At 37.9% G+C, this 9,568-nt stretch overlaps 1 pseudogene across 1 annotated transcript; it reads right to left on the reverse strand.

Annotated features, from left to right (window-relative positions):
* Positions 1 to 1,423: 1,423 nt before the first annotated feature.
* On the reverse strand, positions 1,424 to 9,120 carry LOC105518940 (annotated as a pseudogene). Its single transcript, XR_001002897.1, has 2 exons — positions 9,115 to 9,120; positions 1,424 to 3,115 (listed from the first exon to the last, which is right to left on the reverse strand). The product of XR_001002897.1 is annotated as an elongation factor 1-alpha 1 pseudogene (transcript).
* Between the last annotated feature and the right edge of the window lie 448 nt (positions 9,121 to 9,568).

Here is a 9,568-nt window from a genome sequence, read left to right on the forward strand (position 1 = left end):
ACTCGGGAAGGGGAACATCACACTTCGGGGCCTATCATGGTGGGGGAAGGGGGAGGGATTGCATTGGGAGTTATACCTGACATAAATGACGAATTGATGGGTGCTAATGAGTTGATGGGTGCAGTACACCAACATGGCACAAGTATACATATGTAACAAACCTGCATGTTATACACATGTACCCTAGAACTTAAAGTATAATAATAATAATAATAATAATAATAATAATAAAAGAAACAACAGTTTCTTTCCTAAAAGAAATTAGACTAAGAATAAGTCATATCCATAGGCCATTGTATTAAAGTTATATTGAAATCTCTGCCACCTCCTTCTCAATGTAAGGTTACTTACAAAACATATAAAAGATGAAATTTAAAACAAGATGCTGTAGACAGCATATTATTTGGATTTAAAACAAATGAAATAAAGTAAAGCCAAGATTAGTTGTCTATATAATGGGCATGCTCTGGAGGTAAGTGGAGTCATTTCCTTTTAAATGCTTACTAGCTGAATCTCCAAAACAAATATGCGTGCATATACTTTATACTGTATATATGTATAACACATCCAGTTGAACTTTTAACAACACAGATCAGAAAAAGCAGAAAAGGTACCAAAGGAAAAAGGGAAGTAATTACATCATCTAAAGCATTGCAACTACAGTCCTCTCTTCTGGAGCTGCAAATGGAGCCAAACGTGAGAGTTATAGCAACTAGTCTGTGTTCTCCTAATATTCAACCAGTGCCCAGAGATGTTTGTAAATGAGGTTAATCAAACCTTTATCCATATAGGGCCCAAACACTTACTGATCCTATCTCTTTTGGGTTGTTGCCATTTTCCAGTGACCATGGTTATTGAAAAAGGAAGTACAAGGAAGAAACTCAGTGAATCTCCAGTCTCCAAAACATAAGCCTTTCTCTTTTCCAGTGTAGCAATTTCTCAATTTTTCATGGTATTTAAGATCCATAACACTGGCCAGTACAGTGTCCCATTTCTTTGACTGAGTGTAATAATACAAAGAATGTAAAATAGAAAAGAGTAAACATTGACTTTAAATACAAAGAACAATGATTATGTTCTACGATGACATTAAACCTACTTTGGGCACTAGGAATTCAAAACTCACCAATCCAAGGTTTGTGCTAATAGGAAATCAAAACTCTTTCTGTGTTTTATTTGGTATAATAGGTGAAAGAGAGCATCTCCAAATTCATCTGTCATTGGGAAGCCTGTATATAATGCCTATGGGAGAAATGGCAACACATTCCAGCCACCAATTTAAATTTTTTGCCAAATAATATACGACAACACTTAATCCTATAGGGACTTGTTTTCCCTTACTCTTGGTACTGTAACCAAATTTTTCATTGACCAATCATCTTTCATTCCGATGGACTGCACCTGATAATAGAGCATGAGGTAATTTTTTTTTTTCCTCATTAAACTTTTTTAATGGGTCTCAAAATTCTGTGACAAATTTTTGGTCAAGTTGTTTCCATTAAAAAGTACTGATTTTAAAATCTAATAACTTAAAACTGCCACACTCAAAAAAGAAAACCAAAGTGGTCCACAGAACATTCTCCTTTCCTTCTGAAGGTTTTACGATGCATTGTTACCATTAACCAGTCTTTTACTACTAAACTTAAGTGGACAATTGAAACAAACAGTTCTGAGACCGTTCTTCCACCACTGATTAAGAGTGGGGTGGCAGGTATTAGCGATAATATTTAGCCTTCTGAGCTTTCTGGGCAGACTTGGTGACCTTGCCAGCTCCAGCAGCCTTCTTGTCCACTGCTTTGATGACACCCACTGCAACTGTCTGCCTCATATCACGAACAGCAAAGCAACCCAAAGGTGGATAGTCTGAGAAGCTCTCAACACACATAGGCTTGCCAGGAACCATATCAATAATGGCAGCATCACCAGACTTCAAGAATTTAGGGCCATCTTCCAGTTTTTTACCAGAACAGCCATCAATCTTTTCCTTCAGCTCAGCAAACTTGCATGCAATGTGAGCCGTGTGGCAATCCAACACAGGGGCATAGCCAGAACTTATTTGGCCTGGATGGTTCAGGATAATCACCTGAGCAGTGAAGCCAGCTGCTTCCATTGGTGGGTCATTTTTGCTGTCACCAGCAACGTTGCCATGACGAACATCCTTGACAGACACATTCTTGACATTGAAGCCCACACTGTCCCCAGGAAGAGCTTCACTCAAAGCTTCATGGTGCATTTCCACAGATTTTACTTCAGTTGTAACATTGACTGGAGCAGATCTGACCAACATACCGGGTTTGAGAACACCAGTCTCCACTCAGCCAACAGGAACAGTACCAATACCACCAATTTTGTAGACATCCTGGAGAGGCAGGCGCAAGGGCTTGTCAGTTGGACGAGTTGGCGGTAGGATGCAGTCCAGAGCCTCAAGCAGCATGGTTCCACTGGCATTGCCATCCTTATGGGTGACCTTCTATCCCTTGAACCAAGGCATGTTAGCACTTGGCTCCAGCATGTTGTCACCATTCCAACCAGAAATTGGCACAAATGCTACTGTGTCGGGGTTGTAGCCAATTTTCTTAATGTAAGTGCTGACTTCCTTAACAATTTCCTCATATCTCTTCTGGCTGTAGGGTGGCTCAGTGGAATCCATTTTGTTAACACCAACAATTAGTTGTTTCACACCCAGTGTGTAAGCCAGAAGAGCATGCTCTTGGGTCTGCCCATTCTTGGAGATACCAGCTTCAAATTCAGCAACACCAGCAGCAACAATCAGAACAGCACAGTCAGCCTGAGATGTCCCTGTAATCATGTTTTTGATGAAGGCTCTGTGTCGTGGGGCATCAATGATAGTCACATAATACGTGCTGGTCTCAAATTTCCACAAGGAGATATCAATGGTGATACCACGTTCCTGCTCAGCTTTCAGTTTATCCAAGACCCAGGCATACTTGATGGAGCCCTTTCCCATCTCAGCAGCCTCCTTCTCAAATTTTTCAATGGTTCTTTTGTCAATGCCACTGCATTTGTAGATCAGATGGCCAGTAGTGGTGGACTTGCCCGAATCTACGTGTCCAATGATGACAATGTTGATATGAGTCTTCCTTTCCCATTTTGGCTTTTAGGGGTAGTTTTCACGACACCTGTATCTGGTGGCAAACCCGTTGCGAAAAAGGGCATGAGGTAATTTTATGGGTATTATACATGTTATGAATTTCACGGATATTAACTGTTTGCGGCATTTCTTTCTCTTTTTTTCTCCTTTCCTCTATTTGTGGAATTTCTTATTTTTCCCCCCAGCTTTATTGAGGTATCATTTACAAATAAAATGTTGTAAGTTTATGGTATACACCATGATGATTTTTATATTCCTACATAGTGTAAAATGATTACCACAATTAAGTTAGTAAACACATCCATAACTTCACATAATTATTCCTTTGTGATGAGAATATTTAAAAGTCTAACATGTCAGCAACTTTTAAGTATGTGATTCAGTATTCTTAACTATAGTTATCATGGCGTATATTAGATTCTCAGACATTATTCATCTTATAAGTGAATATAACTGTTCTTCCCAAACACGAGCCTCTGGTGAGAAACATTCTACTCTGTTTCTATGAGTTAGACGTTTTTAGAATCCACATATAAGTGAGATCATGTAGTATTTTTATTTCTCTAACTAATTTCACTTAGAATAATGTGCTCAGTGAATCTCCATACTTATTCATGTTTGTTGCAAATGGTTGGATTTTTCTTAACTGAATAATAATCACACACATGTGTGCATATATATGTATATATATGTGTGTATATATACACACACATACATATACATTACATACATTTTATTTTCTTTATCCACTCATCCATTGACAGACACCTAAGTTGTTTTCATGTCTTGGCTATACTGAACAATGCTGTAATCTACATGAGAGTGCAGATATCTCTTCAAAATTGTTATTTATTTCCTTTAGATATATACTTACAAGTTGAATTGGTAGATCATATGGTAGTTCTGTTTTTTTAATTTTTTAAGAAATCATCATACCGTTTTCTATAATAGCTGCATCATATTATATTTCCACCAACAGTGCACAAGGGTTCCTTTATATTCACATACTCACTTTCATCTCTTGACTTTTTAATAATTTGCATGCACATAGGTGTGAAGTAATAATTCAGTGTTGTTTTAATTCACAATTCCTTGATAAGTCACAATAATAAGGAAATCTTCTTGTACCTGTTGACTATTTGTAGATCTTTTTTAGAAAAAAAATGCCTATTCAGGTAGTTTGCTCTTCTTTTAACTGGATCACCTGTTTTTCTGCAATTGAGTTGGATGAGTTGTTTATATATTTGGGATATTAAGAGTTTATTAGATATGTGATTTGCAAATATTTCTTTCCATGCACAGTAGTGAAAAACTGAACACTTTGCCTGTAAAGTCCAGAATAAAGCAAGGACACTCACTCTCACCCTTATAATCTACACAGTACTGGAAGTCCTAGCCAAAACAATTAGGCAAGCAAAAAAATAAAATAAAATAAAAAAATAATAAAATACTTAGGAATAAATTTAGTGAAAGACATAAAAGACTTGTAAGTAAAATCTAAACAATATTAATAAAATAAATGGAAGAAGAAACAAATAAATTGAAAGAGATCTCTTTATGGACTAGAAGAATTAATATTGCTGAAATGCCTGAATCACCCAAAGTCTTCAATAGATGCAGTACAATTCCTATAAAAGTTACAATGGCATTTTTTACAGAAACAGAAAAAGAATCCTAAAAATTTGTATGGAAACACAAAAGACTTCAAATAGCCAAAGCCATCTTGAGAAAGAGCAAAGCTGGGAACATCACATTACCTGATTTCCAAATACATACAATCAAAATCAAACATTATGGTACTGGCATAAAAAATCTTTGCATGTACACTCAACTAATATGTAAAGAAGGTGCTGAGAATACACAATGAGAAAAACATAGTCTCTTCAATAAGTGGTGTTGGGAAAACTGGATATCCAGAAACTATCCAAGCAACCAAAGAACTGAAATTGTATCCTATCTTAAACTCTTCACAAAAATTAACTCCAAATGGAGTAAAGAATTAATGTAAGTTCTGATCCATGAAATTTGTAGAATAAATATCAGGAATAAGCCTCTTGACATTGTCTTGGTTGAGACATTTTTCAGGTCCAAAATACTTGGGAATCTTTTATTTATTTATTTATTCATTGATTCATTCAATTTTAAGTTTTGAGATACATGTGCAGGATATGTAGGTTTCTAACATAGGTAAACATATGCCATGGTGGTTTGCTGCACCCATCAACCCATTGCCTATATATTAAGCCCTGCATGCATTAGCTATTTAGTTTGATGTTCTCCCTCACTCTGCTTCTCTGACAGGGCCCAGTGTGTGTTATTCCCTTCTCTGTGTCCATGTGTTCTCATTTTTCAAGTCTCACTTACAAATGAGAGCATGCAGTATCTGGTTTTCTGTTTCTGTGTTAATTTGCTGAGGATAATGGCTCCCAGCTCCATTCTTGTCCCTGCAAAGGATATGATCTTGTACCTTTCAATGGCTGTATAGTATTCCATGGTGTATATGTACCACATTTTCTTTATCCAGTCTATTATTGATGGGCATTTGGGTTAATTTCATGTCTTTGCTATTGTGAATAATGCTGCAATGAACATACACAGGCATGTATCTTTATAACAGAATGATTTATATTCCTTTGGGTATATGCACAGTAACATGATTGCTGGGTCAAATGGTATTTCTGACTCTAGGTCTTTGAGTAATTCCCACACTGTCTTTCACAATGGTTGATCTAATTTACGTTTCTACCAACCGTATAAAAGTGTTTCTATTTCTCCACAGCCTCACCAGCATCTGTTATTTCTTGACTTTTGAATAATCACTATTCTGACTGGTGTGCGATGGCATCCCACTGTGGTTTTGATCTGCATTTGTTTTTGTTTTTCTTTCTGAGACGGAGTCTTGCTCTATCACCCAGGCTGCAGTGCAGTGGCACTAACTCGGGTCACTGCAAGCTCCTCCTCCCAGGTTCATGCCAGTCTCCTGCCTCAGCCTCCCTAGTAGCTGGGACTACAGGTGCCCACGACCATGCCTCGCTAATTTTTTGTATTTTTAGTACAGACGGGGTTTCACCATGTTAGCCAGGATGGTCTCAATCTCCTGACCTTGTGATCCACCCACCTTGGCCTCCCAAAATGCTGGGATTACAGGTGTGAGCCACCACACCTGGCCTGATTTGCATTTCTTTAATAATCAGTGATGTCAAGTGTTTTTTTTTTGTTTTTCAGTGTGTTTGTTGGCCACATAAATGTATTCTTTTGAGAAGTGTCTGTTCATGTCCTTTGCCCACTTTTTAATGGGGATGTTTTTCTCTTGTAGATTTATTTAAGTTCTTTGTAGATTCTAGATATTAGACCTCTGTCAGATGTATTGCAAAAATTTTCTCCCATTCTGTAGGTTGCCTGTTCACTCTGATGATAGTTTATTTTCTTTTTTTTTTTTTCTTTTTTGAAATGGAGTCTCGCCCTGTTGTCTAAGCTGGAGTGCAGAGTGGTGTGATCTTGGCTCATGGCAACCTCTGCCTCCCAGGTTCAAGCAATTCTCCTGCCTCAGACTCCTGAGTAGCTGAGATTACAGGTGCATGTAACCAACTCCAGGCTAATTTTTGTGTTTTTAGTAGAGGTAGGGTTTCACCATTTTGGCCAGACTGGACTCAAACTCCTGACTTCAAGTGATCCGCCCGCCTCGGCCTTCCAAAATGCTGGGATTACAGGCATGAGCCACCATATCCAGCAGATGATAGTTTCTTTTGTTGTGCAGAAGTTCTTTAATTAGATCCCATTTGTCAATTTTGGCTTTTGTTGCAATCGCTTTTGACACTTTTCATCATGAAATATTTGCCTGTGCCTATGTCCTGAATGGTATTGCCTAGATTTTCTTCCAGGGTTTTTATAGTTTTGGGTTTTACATTTAAGTCTTTAATCCATCTTGAATTAATTTTTGTATGAGGTATAAGGAAGCTGTCCAGTTTCAATTTTCTGCATATGGCTATCCAGCTTTCCCAGTGCTACTTATTAAATAGAGAATCTTTTCCTCATTGCTTGCTTTTGTCAGATTTGTTGAAGATCAGATAGTTGTAGATGTGCAGTCTTATTTCTGAGACTTCTGTTCTGTTCCATTGGTCAATGCCTCTGTTTTTATACCAGTACCATGCTGTTTGGGTTACCATAGCCTTGTAGTATAGTTTGAAGTCAGGTAGTGAAATGCCTTCAGGTTTGTTCTTCTTGCTTAGAATTGTCCTGGCTATATGGGCCCATCTTTGGTTCCATATGAATTTTAAAATATGTTTTTCTAATTCTCTGAAGAATGTCAATGGTAGTTTAATGGAAATAGCACTGAATCTATGAATTGCTTTTTGCAGTATAGCCATTTTCACAATATTGATTCTTCATATCCACAAGCATGGAATGTTTTTCCATTAGTTTGTGTCCTCTCACATTTCCTTGAGCAGTGGTTTATAGTTCTCCTTGAAGAGGTCCTTCATTTTCCTCGTTAGCTTTATTCCTAGGTATTTGTTCCTCTTTGCAGCCACTGTGAAAGGGAGTTTATTTGTGATTTTGCTCATTGCTTTTATTATTGATAAAAATCAGTAATATTGATGTATAGGAATGTTTGCGATTGTTGCACATTGATATTGTATCCTGAGTCTTTGCTGAAGTTGCTTATCAGCTTAAGAAGCTTTTGGGTTTAGATGGGGTTTTCTGGATATTGGATCATATCATCAGTGAACAGGGACAGTTACTTGAGATTATTTAAACCTCATACATTTAGATGTACATTTCTCTCCCCAAATTTGAGAAGTTTTTGGCTACTATTTCTTTATATAAATTATATGTCCCTTTCTGTTACTCATTTCAGATTTTCATAATGCACACATTATTTTGCTTAATAATGTCCCATACATAGGCCTTACTCACTCCTTTTCATTCTTTTCTTCTTTTAGCTCCTCTGACAGGGTAATTTTAAATAACCTCTTTTCAAATTTAACAATAATTTCTTCTGCTTCATTGAGTCTTCTTGTAAATCTGTCTATTAAATTTTTTAATTCAGTCATTGTATTCTTCAACTTTCGTATTTCTATGTGATTTTTAAAAAATTCAATGTTTTCTATTTTTTGCTGAATTTCTCATTTTGTTCACAAATTGTTTCCTTAATTTTATTAAATTGTCTATCTCTGTTTTCTTGCAGCACACTAAAGAGGATTTTTCTAAATTGTCTGTAAGTCAGTTCACAGATCTTCATTTATTTTATTTATTTATTTTTGAGACAGGGTCTTGCTCTGTCACCTGGGTTGGAGTGCAATAGCATAATCTCGACTCACTGCAACCTCTGAATCCTGGGGTCAAGCAATTCTCGTGCCTCAGCCTCCTGAGTATCTGGGATTACAGCTGCACACCATCATACCTGGCTAATTTTTATATTTTTAGTACAGATGGGGTTTCCCCATGTTGGTCAGTCTGGTCTCAAACACCTAACCTCAAGTGATCCACCTGCCTTAGCCTCCCAAAGTGCTAGGATTATAGGCATGAACCATCACATTTGACCCGATCTTCATTTCTTTAGTGTCTGTTATTGGAACTCAGTTAGTTTTCTTTGGAGGTTTTTTACTTCCTTGGTTATTTATGAAAGTTATATATTTGTTTTGATGTCTGTGTATTTGAGAAAGTGCTCACTTCTTTCAGCCTTGGCTAGTTTGTTTAGTGGAGAAAGACCTGCCCCAGTCTGTACAGCCTGGAGTTCTGGATAGGCCAGCTGGTAAATTCTGTGAGAAGGAGGGGCCTGATCTCAGAGCTTGTAGTTGTTCAGGTCTGCTGCCCATGCTCTATGGTTGAGTAGGACTACTGTCTGGGTTTTGTAGTTAAGTGTCTTCTGACTGAGCTCTATATTGTGGCAGTACCACTTCCTGAGATTTCTCATTCAGTGGGGCAAGTAGCTGAGCTTTTAATCACCTCTGGTCATGCAAGTTTATACACTATTCTCTTCTCTAGAAGTGTCACTGGTTTACCTCCATGATTGGGTGGAGCCACAGGTAAGCTCTGCAATCACTCCTGGTCAAGTGGGATGCCATTTTTAGCTGCTTGGTGTGTCTGGCTGGACTCCACTTTCAGGTGGGACTGGAGGCTGGGTTCTGCTATCAAATGAAGTCTCAGGTTGCATGTGCTCCACAGTTGGGTGTGGCTTCACGCTATTTTCTTCTGTGAGTTAGGGTCACCGGCTTGGCTCCCTAGTTTAGTAGGACCACAGACTATGCTCATGATTGGTCTGGGCCACTAGCTGGGCTTCTTGCTTAGGTGTGGCCACATGCTATGTTCAGCAATTAGGCAGAGTCATGGGCTGGGCTTAGTGGCCAGGTAAAACTTTATGTAAGGCTCCATGACTAGAATAATCTTTGGGGAGGGAAATTCTATGCTGTTGATTCATGCAGATAAATGAGTAGAACTCTGTTGTAGGAGTTCATT

This window comes from Colobus angolensis, unplaced genomic scaffold (assembly GCF_000951035.1).
Source record: "Colobus angolensis palliatus isolate OR3802 unplaced genomic scaffold, Cang.pa_1.0 Scaffold332, whole genome shotgun sequence".
Taxonomy (NCBI): Eukaryota; Metazoa; Chordata; class Mammalia; order Primates; family Cercopithecidae; genus Colobus; species Colobus angolensis.